This window comes from Pelodiscus sinensis, chromosome 6 (assembly GCF_049634645.1).
Source record: "Pelodiscus sinensis isolate JC-2024 chromosome 6, ASM4963464v1, whole genome shotgun sequence".
In the NCBI taxonomy this organism is placed as follows: Eukaryota; Metazoa; Chordata; order Testudines; family Trionychidae; genus Pelodiscus; species Pelodiscus sinensis.
Genome location: NC_134716.1, coordinates 79,078,120 through 79,094,397, shown reverse-complemented (window position 1 = coordinate 79,094,397; position 16,278 = coordinate 79,078,120). Strand labels below are relative to the sequence as shown.

At 46.7% G+C, this 16,278-nt stretch overlaps 1 protein-coding gene across 2 annotated transcripts in view; it reads left to right on the top strand.

The window, feature by feature from the left end:
• The first annotated feature begins 203 nt into the window (after positions 1-203).
• Positions 204-16,278, top strand: part of VCAN (versican) — a 158,352-nt gene continuing 142,277 nt past the window's right edge. Inside the window, exon 1 of one of the 2 annotated variants that reach the window (XM_075932193.1) lies at positions 204-688. The gene's annotated coding sequence lies outside the window, so the exon portion shown is untranslated. The remainder of the gene's footprint in view (positions 689-16,278) is intronic. The other variant, XM_075932194.1, reaches the window with a different exon arrangement.

Genomic DNA, 16,278 nt, shown 5'->3' with positions numbered 1-16,278 from the left:
GCCTGTCACTTTCTGGCTGGAAGATGGGGTAGGAGCGACAATTTGATTCAGCAAATTGTTTGTGTCACGCCGTTTCCTTTGCCAGGCAAAAGGATCTGTTGCTACTTCATAGACTCGTGAGGGTTCATGTAAGGGAGATTCCCCCCAAGGAGCGGACTCCACAAAAGCACATCGTGTGCGAGGGCTGGGAGCAACTTCTGTGGGTGCAAAATCAGGCGCTGGGCTGAAAAAAGCAGCTACCATCCTCCCCTCGGTACTTTGTGAGGAGGGGCAGGGAGTGCCTGGCTGCTCCTGCCCCCTTCCCTGTGTTACAGAGCTCTGAGCTCTCTGCTTTTGCTGCGGGCTTCTTCAAGAGCATGTGTGAGCGTTCACCCTCCTCTCGGAGAGAGGGCCCCTCCTCTTGCAGCGCTGACGGTACAATGATATAGTAGTAATGATGGGTGTTCGAGCTCGCATTTGAACTTGCAGGCAGGCTGTCTTGCTCCTTCTTTTGCTCGAACTCAGAACAGACTCAGCAGCTTGGGATCAGGTGCTCACCAGTGGGGAGTGCTGGAGACCCCGGAATCAGCATCTCCCTCCAGCACTAACCAAGGGATTTTACTCTTTCATGCGGCCACTGGGAATTCTGGACTAGCCCCAGCACCACGTTGTGATTTTTTGCAGGCTCTGCAGTAAACTACCTTTGAAGGTAACTATGCTCCTTTTTATGCATTTTTATATGTGGCTGCTAGAAACCCCCTCGGGTAATATAAAAAACTATTGTGTGCTCTTGGTACCTTCAAAGACAAAGAGTTGCACTGAAAAGCTTAGGTGGCGGTAGATTAGATGTCTGGTCATTTGTAAATATCTGGGGAAGTTTTCAAGGACAATTATAAAGCGAAAAGGTTTTGTTGGGGAGCCCCAACATTTCCTGGGCAACGAGTAGAACAAAGACATATGGGGAGCAGATGATTTTGGGGGTGACGACGGTGAGATAACTCTCTGGTATTGGTTGTTGAATGGCTAGCAAGGTACAGCTGCACCTTGATTTGTAATGGGGCTCAGGAGGCTGAAAGAAGGGAGAAACGAGGAGCTATTCGTATGGGTGTTAAATACACAAAGCCCCACCGCAGAAGGAGCAGTAAGAATGGTCCTGGGGAACGTTTCTAGCCATCGGGATTAAATTGCCTGTAGAATAGTATAAGGTCAGTTTCTTACCTCCTAAGTCATTTCTTTGGTATCCCTGGGAAGCTGAACTCAAGCCAGCCCCAGGCTGAGAAGCTGGGGACCTCTTAGCATCCCTCCAGAGATAGAAAGCAGGCGTTCTCTAAGCCCCATTTTCATGGCAAGGGGTGGCGTGGGGGGTGAAGGAGAAGAGAAAAAGGACCACAGGGTTAGTAGAGCAAAACGCCCCCTCTTACATCCGCAGCCCGCTTCTCTGCTCCTCGGGAACACAAGCCGCCGCCTTTTCTGCCTAGTCCTTGGGTTTCCCCTTTGTTAGAGAGTGAGTGAGCAGCGTCAAGGAAGGAAATTAAAGGAATTTAGACGGCGGGAAACAGCTCCTTTGCTAAGGAGAATCCCAAACTGAAGCACTGGTTGTGATCGTGTTCATCCCCCCCTTGGAACCGGTTTAAATCCTGTTTCAAACTTTTGCCCACAAAGGGATTGCACGGAAGGATGCGAGGTCATGCTCTCTCATTACCCCACTTGTCACGTTCAGTTTGATCTACCCATTTATCTATCATTCAAATGGGCTCCGCTCTGCTGTGTGAATGAGTGAGCTTCGGAGATATTTTGGAGGGAGGGGAGCTTTTAAACACACTGCACAATCCGGCCTAAGAAGGAGATATTTTAAACACTGCTTTTTCCTCCCAAAAGAGGGAGTTTCCTTCGAATACTTGGCAGATTTGAAACAACTGTAAAATCGAACGTAAGGATCTATGGCGTTTCTCTGAACATATATTGCAAGGCAAATAAAGGAGCCGCGTATTATTATTTGTTACCCAAAAATGTATAATGAAGGAACTTTCCCTTTCTCTTGGTTAAGTTCTCACTTGGCTGTAGGGGAGTTTCCGAGCCTGGGGGAACGGCTTAGTTAGGAGGTACCCATAACAATTCAGGGGACTTAGCCATGTGAAATTTACAAACCTCAAGCCCATGGCTGTTACTCAATCCTACTGGATCGATCCCAGATTTCGCTAAATGTCACAGGGTGGGGGGCCGTCATTTTAATACAATACGAGCGAAAGGGAAAAACCTATGTCATAGCTGGAAGCAATTGCTTTGAAAATCCAGCTGTTCGCTGAGCACATCGGCATGTTACGGAGTTTGGGAAGTGAGGGGGATTTTCTCTGGGTATATTGGGAATAATCAAACTCAGAGCAGGGACTTGGTCCAAGAGGAGTCCGTCCTCCCCCGAAACATGCGGTGTCTCTGTCTCGGAGGCAAGCTCGGGAGAAGGGCCCTTCCCCCACCCCGCTAATAAGTGAATGGGCTGGACAGGACTTCAGTGGCTTGGTTCCTGTGTAAAATCGCTAACAGGCTCCGTCCTCCTGTTGAGCACTGATACATGGTGGGGGGCGGCGCACTTAATCGGATCTAACCCCCGCGTTGATGTCTAGGAATCTTCCGGCCTTGGGAAGACCCTCGGCTCCCCCTACTGGCGCAGCAGAGAATACCCCCAACTCATATCTGACAACAGTGCAGGATAAATCGGGCCAGGGTTACTTTCTCCTCTATACAGCAATCCTCCCTCCGTTGCATTCCGCCTTCCCCTTTGCAAAGGAAACCCCCGGGCTGTACTAACACCCGGCAGAGCGTTCTCCTGGGTTGGCAGGGCAGCCCCCTGCTCACGTTTGAGGTTTATTTCAGGAAAAGTGGCGCCTCCAAAACTCTTCCCCCGAAAAGCTTTCCGGGCTTAGAGCGGGGTTCTGGGTTAGCTGACGCTCCTGCCTCCCCCAGGGGATGGATGCCTCGAGTCGGAACAGCCATGACCACTCAGGCTACAGGAAAAACGCCAAAGGAGCCTCCCTGGGACTCAAACTTCCCGGGAAAGCTCCCAGCCAGACTCAGAGCGAGCGTGTCTTCCACTCCCGTCTGCTTCTAGGGGAGGGGAGGGAGCAGCGTGGAGGCCAAGGCTGGGCTTGTTAGGCAGGAGTTTCAGTGCTTCACTCCGCGTTTGATTCCGCCCTAGGGCAGTTGTGGCTCTGGGCCGGGGGGAGGGGTCGCAGGAAGGCCCAATGGGAGCGTTACCAGCGGCTGCCAGCCATGAGCACAAGGGGACTTTGGCTCGGGCACTTTGCCTGAGCACTCAACGATGCCAGCAGCGCCGCCTCCGGCTCTGGGATCCGAGGGCTCTCGCTCCTTCCGCGGAAAAGGCAGCTGCCTGCACATGCACTACGAGCTCGCTGGGCTCCCGGAGCGAGCTCCTTCCCCGCAGCCACGTGGACTGGGAAATTCATCTGGGGGGCGGGGAGCTCTGACTCAGCTCGCTCCTTTGTCCGTAGGGGGAAGGCGTTAAGCTAGACGCTGGCCGGCGAGTGCCTTTGGTTAGCCGGGGAAAGCCCGGAGCGTGACAGGTATCGTCCCACGCCGCTGCCCCCAGCCCAGCCTAGCAGGGAGCGTTGCGAACACAAAGCCGGGGCAGTTTGGAATGAATGTTCCCTTGACCCTCACCTGCCAGATGTGCCGATCACAGGGAGCCTTAACAGAGGCGATGTCTACACAGCAAGCTGCTATTTCTGAATAGTGTGGAGCCAGAGGACTTCTTACTCTGACCCCTGTAACTCTCCTTTTCAGGAGGAGTAAGGGAAGTCGAAGGAAGAGTGTTGTGTAGACAGGTCCCAAAGCCGAAATTTCGACTTCAGCTACGCAATTGATGTAACCTTTCTTAAGTATTTGACTTTGCCCTGAAGTATAGATGTGCCCATCAGAGCTTTCTTGTGCAGGAGCATCCATGCAGTATGGACACTCTCTTGTGCAAAAGCTCATTGCTTTTGTGATGTGCTTTGAGGTGTGGACGTGCTCTTGCGCAAGACATTTTTTGTGAAAAACTCTTGCGCAAATAGGCTTTTTGGGCAAGAAGTATTTAACATAGACGTAGCCAGAGTGATCTGTGCTTGCCTGTTTCAAGTCTGGACATTGCTGAGACTGTCTCTGGCAGCACCATGGCCTAAAATTCTGACCCCAGGTGTCAAATCTCTAGAATGACCCTACTATAGTCACTGAAGTCACTCTGGATATACAGAGGCTTTCCCCATAAATCAGTGTGTTACAGGCATAAGATTCCATTGCCTGTGTTGCCACAACAGGCCAAGTTCACCCAGGGCAGACTTATGCTGGCTTTACGTGGAGAGCTCCTAGAGTGGGAAGATTGGCTAGGAATGAGGGTGTAACTACACAGGAGCATAAGAAGGTGAATGAAGCCCCAAAATTGGCAGCTTTGGAAGGGTTGGCAATTCCCTTCATCTGCTTACCAGCCGGGTTCTTATGGAAATAACCCTAAGACAAGATCTCACTGCCCCTTTGGGGTTTCAGTAGTAGTGAATTTGGCTCAGTGTGGACACAGAGGCCATGAAGTCTCAATGTTTGGGAAGACAGGGACAAATTCTGTCCCCAGAGTCACATGTGAATTAAAGTCACAGGGGATTTCATGTGCTGGGAATGCATGTAAGCACAATTCTGACAACAACAAACTGGAACATGAGGCTGTGAGATGCACAACAGGGCCATGCTATTCTGGATATGCACCAAGCATTCAGATTTTTAAAATAATGTACTTATTCTTAATGCCAGATTGAAAAAAAAAAAGATAAAAGCAAGGCAAAGTCCTTTGTAGAAGCACAGTCTTTGGAATGTCTTGTGTAAACTCAGTGGTGTGTGAGACACTAGTAGATATCTTAAGATGCACATGATATGCATGTGTATTTGAGAACCTAACAGTGGTAACACAAATCCAATCAACCATAGGGTCTCCAAATCAGGGAGGCTGGAAAAGTCTGTAAGATATGCAAAAAAGTGGTAGAGATGTAGCCGTGTTAGTCTGGGGTAGCTGAAGCAAAATGCAGGACAATGTAGCACTTTAAAGACTAACAAGATGGTTTATTAGATGATGAGCTTTCGTGGGCCAGACCCACTTCCTCAGATCAAATAATGGAAGAAAACAGTCACAACCATATATACCAAAGGATACAATTTAAAAAAAATGAACACACATGAAAAGGACAAATCACATTACAGAACAGAAGGGGGATGTTGGGGGGGGGGGAAGGAAGGTGAATGCCAGTGAGTTAATGATATTAGAGGTGGGGAAGGGGAAATGTCTGTGAATATTATCACCTCTAATACTATTAACTCACAGACATTTCCCCTTCCCCACCTCTAATATCATTAACTCACTGGCATTCACCTTCCTTCCCCCCCCCCCCCCCCCATCCCCCTTCTGTTCTGTAATGTGATTTGTCCTTTTCATGTGTGTTCATTTTTTTTAAATTGTATCCTTTGGTATATATGGTTGTGACTGTTTTCTTCCATTATTTGATCTGAGGAAGTGGGTCTGGCCCACGAAAGCTCATCATCTAATAAACCATCTTGTTAGTCTTTAAAGTGCTACATTGTCCTGCATTTTGCATATGCAAAAAAGTGAGGCATCCAGCTGAGACTAGCTTAGTACAGCTTCTTCTTGCATTGCAGGGGATAAGTCCCTTTTTGCTCACCTAATCCAGCTGTTGCCTGTGGAGTATGTGGGTTGTAGTTTGTATTTACATCGCAGTAATCTTCACACAATAAATTCAGCACTGGGATAAGACAAAAAACTGCTGCATGGTTCCTCCTGACTCACCCCCTCCCCTCCCGCCAGCCTATACTGCCTTCTTTGGTGGAATGGGATAAGGTAATTTCATGAATCTGCTTCCCTGCTCCTCCTCCTCCTTGCCTGGGGACCATGGGGTCCCTCCAGGCCTTTCTCCCTCCACTCCCATTGCTCTTTTCCTTCCCTCCCATGCCTCATTCTTTCTTGCTCTCCTTTTCATATTAATAATGGTAGAAACTGCAACAGGTAAATGAGACTGGGAGAGGCAAGAGCAGAGGACAGGACCAAGAATGGGAGACATGCTATGATGAGACAGGAAGGCACTTGTGGGCAGAGCTTGGATGAAAACCATCACTTTTTCTCAGTTTAATCCTAGATGTGCACAGTATATTACAAGACATATCAAAAACTGGGGGCAGATTCTATGCTGCATCTCAGCCCTTGGTAGATGGAAAGGAGACATTCTGCTACTTTCTCTCAGATTCTGGGCTGTGTTAAGTACCAAAGTGGGCTAGGGACTGACCATAGCAGCTTCACCACAGCTGCCAAAGCTGTTCTGCAGCCCAAAATTGCCAATGCACACCCTGCTCTGATGACTTTCCCTTTCACATCCAGCACAGAACCCCTCTGTGCTTGGGGCAGCAGTTAAATGGCCAAAGGAATTCCCTCTGGTTAGTTGTAGGAAAAGTACTGGAGCAGGGGCCCTAGATAATAGTTTGCAATTTACATGGGGATATAACAGTGCAGTGATAATGGGTGATGAATTAAACAAAGGCCAAGTTAACCAACTGGCAGCAGTGCAGTAATTAATCAAACGGAAGTAATGTGGAAAAATTGGCAAAGTTAATTAAATGGCATTTGTGGTAAAGTTAATAAGTGCCAGCAATTAACAATCATTCAGCTGGTACGAAAGGGTGAAAGACAGGATTAAGTAAAAGAAAAAGTGAAATACACACTGCCTGCAGATTGTAGAGGCTAATAGTTGTGAAAGTTCCAGCCATAACATGTAAGTATAAGGCTCAACTGGTGCCTAGTCCTTCTGTGGGCAGAAAGCAGCAAATACATAATGCCTGTCTGTGATGGGGCTTTTCTAGTTTGCTTAGGCAGCACTGGGAGGTTGATCTCTGCCATGTGCAGTGGTCCTTTGTTCCCATAAGCCTTAACAAGAGTAGTCTTAACTTACTTCTCTAGTGCCTGATTCTGTTAGGGGCTGGAGGCAGCTACTGCTTAGATTTTTTTTCTTTGTGTGTGTGTTGCTGGAACTTTGAACCTCACTCTATTTAAAACAATGTGGGCACAATAAGGGACAAATTACACAAATGCAGGAAGTGCTGCCAATTCTTACAATGTCATCATGAGTCCATTTTGAGCCCAGCTGGCACTTATATTACTATGACCCAAGAAGCTTCAGATTTCTCAGAATTTTAGCACTGCTGGGGAAATCCCCCTTTGATTGGCTGCCTTCTTTGTGTCCTAGGAAAGAGCAGCCAACCTTCTGCGGGAATTATGTAGAGCTCCCTCCCAGGAGCAGGGAGGAGTTTAGGCGGGGGAGGGAAAAGGAAGCAGAAATAGTCCAAAAGTCTGTTTTGGGACCGGTTCTATTCAGTATCTTCCTCAAAGATTTATTTTAGATGATGGCATAGAAAGTACGCTTATTAAGTTTGCAGATGATACCAAGCTGGGAGGGGTTGCAACTGCTTTGGAGGATAGGGTCATAATTCAAAATGATCTGGACAAACTGGAGAAATGGTCTTAAGTAAACAGGATGAAGTTTAATAAAGACAAATCCAAAGTACTCCACTTGGGAAGGAACAATTCCTTTCACACATGCAGAATGGGAAGTGACTGTCAAGGAAGGAGTACTGCAGAAAAGGGACCTAGGGGTCATAGTGGACCACTAGCTAAATATGAGTCAATAGCGTGACTCTGTTGCAAAAAACAGCAAACGTGATTCTGGGATGTATGATTAACAGGAATGTTGTGAGCAAGACACAAGAAATCATTCTTCTGCTCTACTCTGCACTGATTAGGCCTCAATTGGACTATTGTGTCCAGTTCTGGGCATCATATTTCAAGAAAGGTGTGGAGAAATTGGAGAAGATCCAGAGAAGAGCAACAAAAATGATTAAAGGTCTAGAGAACATGATCTATGAGAGAAGGCTGAAGGAACGGGGCTTGTGTAGTTTAGGAAAGAGAAGACTGAGAGGGGACATGATAGTGGTTTTCAGGTATCTAAAAGGGTGTCACAGGGAGGAGGGGGAAAATTGTTCTCCTTGGCCTCTGATGATAGGACAAGAAGCAATGGGCTTAAATTGCAGCAAAGTAGGTTTAGGATGGACATTAGGAAAAATACCATAACTGTCAGGGTGGTTAAATACTGGAATAAGTTGCCTAGGGAGGTTGTGGAATCTCCATCACTGGAGACATTTAAGAGCAGGTTAGACAGACATCTATGGTGTTTGGTCCTGCCATGAGGGAAGGGCACTGGACTGCATCTTCTCTCAAGGTTCCTTCCAGTTCTAGGATTCTAAGTCCTAATGGCTCTGCCCCCTCCTGTGAAAAATTGGTTAGTTCCTCTCTGCTCCTCCCAGAACCACCCAGCCTAGGAAAGGAGAGTGGGATGATTAACTCCCAGAGCTGCTTTGCCACCCTGGCCTGGGAAAGCAAAGAAGAGGACCCCAATGGTGGCTCACCCAAGGCTGTATGGGGAGGGCAAAGAGAGGGAAGAACCTCTGAAGTAGCAAGAGGAGCAGAGGTGCACTGATGAACAGATACAGGGCAGGGGGCAGAACTGATATGGGGTCTGCAGAAGGTGCAGAGGTTAGGGATGCAGACAAATATGGGAATCTAGGGGGGCTATAAATAATCAATTAGTTACTCAATTAGAGTGTTGGGTTCTGGGGAGATGCTGGAAGCTTTGCACATTCACTTGGCCAGGAGAACTCCAGAAGCAACTCACTTACACTTTTGGGGGATTTGACAGCACTGTGCCATCCAAAATCAGTAAGATTTTTCTTTTTAATGCTTGTAATTTTTGGAGCCAAACTCACAATTTGTTAGGGTCTGACCTGATTTTTGAACTTTGAGGGTTGGCAGTACACTTTTGAAGTGTAAATGGATAGGACTAATTAGACTCCCAAGAGATCCTGACACCAAACCAGGAATAAACTCTACTCTCTATTGTGACCTCTGAAAGTTTCCTATGTATTCTGCATGATAGCAGCAGAGGTGGATAGTAAAAGGAAGTCCAGATAAAGTTGTGAGCCAATATGATTTAATCAAGGGTGCCCTAAAGTTAGCAGGACTTTTGGGAGGCGCAAGAGTGGAGAAGAGACAAGGGGAACAGGACCTTCCCAACTTCATTATTCCTGCTAAAGAGCCTCTTATCTTGGGAAACTTGCTAGGTCCTGGGATTGGACCACAGAAGGTCATAGTTCTTGAGCTGCCTTTTTCTACTGCTGTGAGAAAGCTCAAGGATGTTCCCTCTTATATGTCACAAGGGGGATCAAAACAATTTTTGGATTGGGATTGGGATTTCTGAGAGCCAGAAAATCCCTGTTGTTTTTTTAAACTAGATCCATGTTGTGCAATTACAATACTAAGCACCATTGTTTTTGCAAGATGGGAGTCAATGCAAAATTGAGGCTAACCATTCTTTAAATCTTTCTTTTGTGGCTCACAAGAAACCTAGCCGCTATAAACTTTTACAATGGGAAGCTGTCACATGTCAGATCACAATGCCTCAGACACCTGGCTTCTTCTGAAGAAAATAATGAATGAATGCCTGTAGGAGATCATTATTTCACTGCCAACTGGGAGGAAATAGGTAGGGAAGTGACAAATACCTTTTGGTAGAGACCCATCAATCTCTCTAGCTGGATAAAACAATGATTGCTACATAGCTATGTATCACACTGGAGGTCTTTTCTCTTTCTTGCTCTGGAATCTTAGAGGGAAGCAGAAATTACGTTCTCACATCATTTTACCCCAGAAGTAATCCCACTTAAATCAATAGTTACCCTGATGTAAAACTGGTGTGAAACTGAAATCAGGCCCTAGATGTGCAAACCAAATTCCAACTTGAGTAATATTTGCTCATATGGGCTGCAATATTTTAAAAGCTACTCTTCACTTCCAGTAGTCAAACATAGGGTAGCATTATACTGCTGCTATTTTATCTCCAAGGAGTTAGCATTTCAGGAAGTGTGTACAGTGTCTATAGCATTTGTTACAGATATTAGGTTTGTCAAGGGTTTTGGCTTCAAGCTGAAAAGTGCCACAGATGAATTTTTGAATAAAGGGCAGAAATAAAACATATACCCAAGTCCTGCAGTTTTAAGTTGGGAAAAATTCTTCCTCTGTAGGTCAACTGCTACACAGTCCCTCTAGGCTTTTTCTATGCCAGAGGACTCCAAAGGCACAATCTGTCCCTAAATACGGTACTGTAATGAATTGGCTGTCTTGTTAAGTTTTAGGGGTTAACCTCTTACCTAGCCAGCGGAGGTATCCATAAATATAACAGGGGAGGAATGTATAAACTCAAGTAACAGGGGTCTAGCTCAGAAGGGAACCAGAGGTTGATTTAGAGCAGGAAGCTTGGGCTGCTTTGTGGGAGTTTGTCATGGGCATAGTATTGGAGGATGGGGGGTAGTGTCTCCCCAAACTACGAGCCTTGGGCATGTGCAGAATTTGCCCCCACTGTGCATGGCTGTGTTGGCCTGACTGAAGCTTGCCCTTGCAAATATAGATGTCAAACTGCACTTGAGAGGGAAGGCTGTCCTACTTAAAAGCTGTGACCAAAGGACTAGGAGAGAGGCTGATGAGGGAGCCAGCAGTAGCCATGACAGGTGCTTGGAAGTGGCCTTCAAGCAGAAGGTGAGGTAAATGGGTCAGAATAAAAGTACAGGATGCTGGGGGCTTGTCTTCACTATGGAGAAGATTGACCCTCCAGAGGTCAATCTTCTAGTATTTGATTTAGCAGGTCTAATGTAGATCCCCAAGTCAAACACCGAGGGCAGCCCCTGCTGGTATCCTGTACTTCTCATTCTGCAAGGAGGAAGGGAAGCCGACAGGAGAGTGTGCTCCTGTCAGCCTCCCACAGTGTAGATGCTATGGTGGCTCAGCTTAAGGTAAGCCAACCTGCCTGGTCTAGTGTGGACCAGGCCTGGCTGAGGGCTCTGAAGGTCAATGAGTGATCGTTGCTGGAGGCAGTATCCCTGATATAAGGTCTGAGGAACTTGACTTCATAACCTTGGCCTGGACTTTCCATGGGACCTGAGTTAGGAATCTTTTTGTAATCTTTGGGTTATAACTTAGCCATTGTCCCTAAGGTAATTGTGCCTCTATTTCTGGGGTTTCCCAGTAAAGCAATCTTTTTATAATTCATCAGCATCTGTAAATGTTTAAGAAAACCCATCTAGGCCTAGAGTCTGAAGTGCGAGAGTTTAAAGCAGCTATTAATGGGTATTAAACCCCTGTTAATGTCAATGGGTATTCCACAGGTGACTGGGGAAAATAGAACAATCACTGTACAGATGGTTAAGGAGGTGCTACAGGTTAGAGAAGATGAAAGTTCATATATTTTGAGGTAGATTTTCAGAGTGTGGGAGAAGTTTGTGTGTGTGTGTTTTATATTAAGGTCAGAGGGTTGTGCAACATTTTAAAAAAATGTTCAAGTTTTGTGTGTAGCAATTGTAAATTCAGTAGTAGTGAATTGAAAGCTGTGTATGAAACATGCCAAAACATCCATTCCCGTGTACTGCCCTGCTTCTACAAGGCATGTTGATACCATTTGGTTTTCTACAATCAAGATCCCTGATTAAATATCCTTCGTCACCATTTTTTCCTCTCTTTTACTTTTCCATTTTTGGTGCTCTTTCCAGCAGCCTTCAGTCACTAGCCAGCAATAATATCTGGCAATATATTTCTGTCAGATGATCCTTTAACTGTTGAACAATTAGAATGAAATCCATTCCCTGGCATGAATTCCAAGCAGTGAAGTGCAGGGAAGTGGGGAGCTGAAATCTCAGCCGTAACCTGGGCCACAGCTGGAATTGCTGCCACTGGCTCCCAGCTCCTTTTGTATGAGGTTGTGGGGCCACTGGAATGGTATAAATGTGGGCCTTTCTCTGGCCTGCCCTGGCACAACTCTGCTGTAGGGAGTTTTTCAGGGGTAAAGAGTGTTTCTGAAGTGTGTGAGGCATGTGCAGGACTCCTGGCTGGTGTGGTTTGCTGTCCTACCTAGTGGTTATGTAGACCACTCACAGAGAGGAAAAGAATGAGTTTCTTGTACAGCCTCAGCTGAGAGCCAGCTGGTTTTTAGCTCAAGTGGTGGAGACTCATGCATGGAGCTAAAGAGGTTCCAGGTTCAGTTCTGTTTGTCGGCATTACACAGGTACGAAGCAGTTTTCCTTTTCTCCTCCTGGCTATTAGAGACAATATACCCTGAGCAAACACCTCTCCCTCTTCCTGTCTCACTGCTCCATCTGATGGCTCCCTCCCTCCAACTCAGCCTCTCAGTGCACCATAGACCCCTTAGACCTTTTTCTTTTTTCTCATCAAATCCCTCTTTGGTCCTTCTTGTTTTTTCCAGTTCAAGTTATTTGACTGTTTAGCCATTGGCACAACCTTTATAAGGGGAGGAGGTGCAGCCACAGCCCAACAGGGGGCACTCCAGGAGACACTCTGCTGCAGGGAAGCCCACTGTTTCCTAAAGCTTCTGGGGGAACACACCCATTGCACAACCTTGTAGAAGAGTACTGCATGCGCTCTCCTTTGTGGCTGCAGAGGCACTTGATTTTAACATTTCCATACCCTCTGTTGCATGGAAATGTTGCACCCATAGGGGGAATTAATTGTGAACAAACCTTGTTCATAGTGGATCCCAAGTTGTCTGGATGTAGGGGCTTCTTGAACTATCCTCTGCATTGCATAGCCCCTAGACATTAAGCACCTTCTGTCCCCTCACCTATCGATTATAATAATGAGGAATCATTTTTTAAATAATGATTTGTTCATACAAATTAGGGATATAATTGTGTAGGTGATTACATGATTAACCAATAAGCTTGGGCTTATCAGTTAATCTTGTCGACTACACACATTTCTCATTCTTCCCCCACCTCCAACTGCCTCTGTATCAGAGGCAGCAAGTAGAGTGCGGAAAGATGGGAGCCGGTGCCTGTGAGGAGCTGGCTTAAAAGCCGAGTCTCCATGAGCACTGGATCAACCAACCCCCCCATCCCCAGCAGTGTTCCCTCTAAGATTTTCCATCTGTGAGCGGAATGAGTTTTGTCCTGTGCACCAAATATTGATGTCGTGTGAGCATGTTTGGATGTGTGCCACTGTGACAACCACCAGTTGCTAACAAAATTATGTGTGTGTGTATGTGTGTGTGTGTGTGTAAATTATGTAAGAAAAAATACCAAAAAATGGATAATTAACAAGGTGCATGATCCTGCACTCACCCACCCTGAAAACCACCCAGCTTGCTGGCTCTTGCCCCAACACACACTGTGTGTACCCCACTGCCTGTGCCTCTTATCAGGACCACACACAGCCAGCTGGTACCTCTATAGGCCTGGCTAACTGCCTATCCCCACACACATCATGTAGTTGTGCCCAGCCTTGCAGTCTGCCTCCCATCTGCCACCAGTATATATGCCAGGGCCATGCTATCTTCCCCGCCAAACACAAATAACCAGTCGCTGGGCCTAAGGCCCACAGCCTAAGCACCACTGCCTAGAGACCTGTGCCCATCCCTGCACATCACCTGCCCCCTCACATTGCCCGGAGACCTGTGTTCAACCCTGCAACTTGCCTCCCCTCCCCCTGGAATTTACCTGCGCCCAGTACCTCCCACCACCACAGATGGCTGCACCTTTGCCCCACACCCATCTGGCTTCTGTGCCAGGCTCCCATTGTCCTTAGCCCCACTCCCTCCCCCACTGGAACTGACTCCAGTACCTGCCCTGTTGCTCTCCCGCCTGGGCTCTCGGGCTGCTGGAGCAGCCGCCTGCTCCCTGCCACATGGCTTGCAGCTCCTCTAGCTCTGGTGGCTGGAGCCGGTGCCTGCTGCCCACCACACAGCTTCGAAGCTCTGTGTAGGAGGTGGGTTGGATGGAATTTTTTTTGCATGCCTGGGCAAGTGCACAGCTTAGAGGGAACCCTGTTCCCCGGGCTGCTGCCTCTGATAGAATGGGGGTAGGCTGGAATTGATACATGCAGGGAGCCAGATTTCAAGACAGATCCCCAGGTGTATTGGCCCCCGTGGACCTGCCTGCCCCCCCCCCCCCCGCTGCCTCCTACAGAGGCAGCAGGGAAAGGGGGAGGCAGGAGCTGGTGCTGCTTGCCACCTCCTACCTCTGCTGCCTCTATGAGGCAGTAGCATGGGGAAGCAGGGGAGACTGCCGTGAAGCAGCCTGTGTTTGCAGCAGGCCTGAGGTCCCCACAGACAGAAACTGCTCCACATCCCATGGAGCAGCCTTTATCAGCAACAATCCTGGGGCTGCTGTGGACAGATGCAGCTCTGGGCAACAGCCCCGGTCCATGGGGGAGTTAAACTCTCCATGGACAGAGGATAATCTGCCTCCCATGGAGAAGGCTCTGTTCACAGTGAGCCTGCAGGACAGGAGCTGCTGCTACAGAGCAGCCTCTGTCCATAGGGAGCTTAGACCCCCCGTGGACAGGAGTTGCAGGCAGCCGGTCTGCTCAGGGAGCTAGTTTTTAAACTGGCTCCACCCACAGACCAGCTGCTACTTGCCACCCCACACTGCTCCCTCTGATACAGAGGCAGCAGTGTGGGGTGACAGGGGCTCCCTGGGAGTGGAGTTGGGAATGCACTGGCTGCTGGCCCCACCTCTGTGGACTATCAAATAGTCATATAACCGCTAGTCATATACACGACTATTCAATTACACGACAGCTAACATCCCTTAAACAAATGCAGTATATGGACAGCTTTTGGAGACACCCACCTTGGAAAATTAGTCCTTGTAGAATTATAAAGAGCAAATGATCAGCTCTGATATATGCAACAGTTTCCTCTACAGCCATTTCACTTATGCACTCATTTCAGGATGAAGGTCTAGGAGGTGGTCCAATTGCCTAGCCCTGTATAGTTAATTATCTTGCCCTCCCAAACTAAAACTGCATAGGCTAGTCATGTCCCTGTGAACTGATTTAAATTGAGTACTGCTATTTGACCCCTGAGATAAATCTTACTGAAGAGATGGATCAGGTTGAATGAACCGATTAAGGTCATAATTCTTGTTTTGGATTTAACCACAAAAATATGTAAACCTTGTGTGAAGGCATTTTTCTTGCATAGTCAATGTCATCATGCAAGATTCAGTGCAGATGAACACCAACATTGTAACATCAATATTATCACACTGTAATCCCAGTCTAGTGTAGTTGATGATAAAAAGATGGGGTGTACTTGGCAGCATTCAGCCCGTTGCATGGGAAAGCAGCTGGTTTTCTCCTCCACACGTTCTAGGAAAATGTTGCACAATGTGTTTCCTGATGCAACAAGCAACATTAGCCATCCACTCACTGGAAATGTAAAGATCCTGGAATATAATCTCCTTGAGTAGGAATTATGACAGTGTCCTTTTCAGATATTCAAGAGCATCACATTGTGAAGGGTTGATTTAAAATGTGTTGTATTATTATTTTCTGAACCACTCTCCCACTGTGGAACGTATCCCAGGCCAGATACAGGTATGTGGTTTTTGAGACATACCCGTAAATTGTGATAACAGAATTCTTTTACACTGAGCATATTTCCCACTGTTATCAGAAGATGTTACACTGTGTCTGTTGCAATCATATGTGAGCATCCACTTTGCCTAGTAAATGCCATCATGTATGATGTTGGTCAATGTTTAAACTCCAGTGATAACTTTTTAATACTTAAGCTTATTCAAGTCTACCGTTCGAATGTAGTTTGTTTCCCAGTAAATCTCTGCTCCATAGTTCCCTAAAGTCAGTTAAATTATATTCTGTTCAGGACATGAAATAGCTCTCAGTTTTGTCTACTGCTCTAATTAGAGATCGTGAGTAGCATATTCTGAGAAGAAAATCAGGAAGCTCCTATGAGTTCAGACTAACAGCTCCTCAACAACAGTGCCTCACAAACCTTTACTTGTCACTAAAAGCTACTTTTCATGTTTGCTAGATATTATAGATGAGTTCCTATAAAGAATAGCTGAGTATTTTTAAAGAGATAGTGGCTATCATTTAGTGGGAATCATTCTAATTTCACTTGACTACTTATATTTAACTAGAGTTTGGCATGAACTAGCAATGTGTTGTTATGGAAACACTGTGTATTTTAGAGAACTTTTCAATCTTTGATGGGGCTCATAGCCTAGAAAGGAGGGTGGCATACACAAAAGCACTGAATTGTCCAAATCACACTTTGGAAACACACACCTAAAATCTACCATGAATCTGTATTAATGGGGGCCACATTGTTATTGTAATGA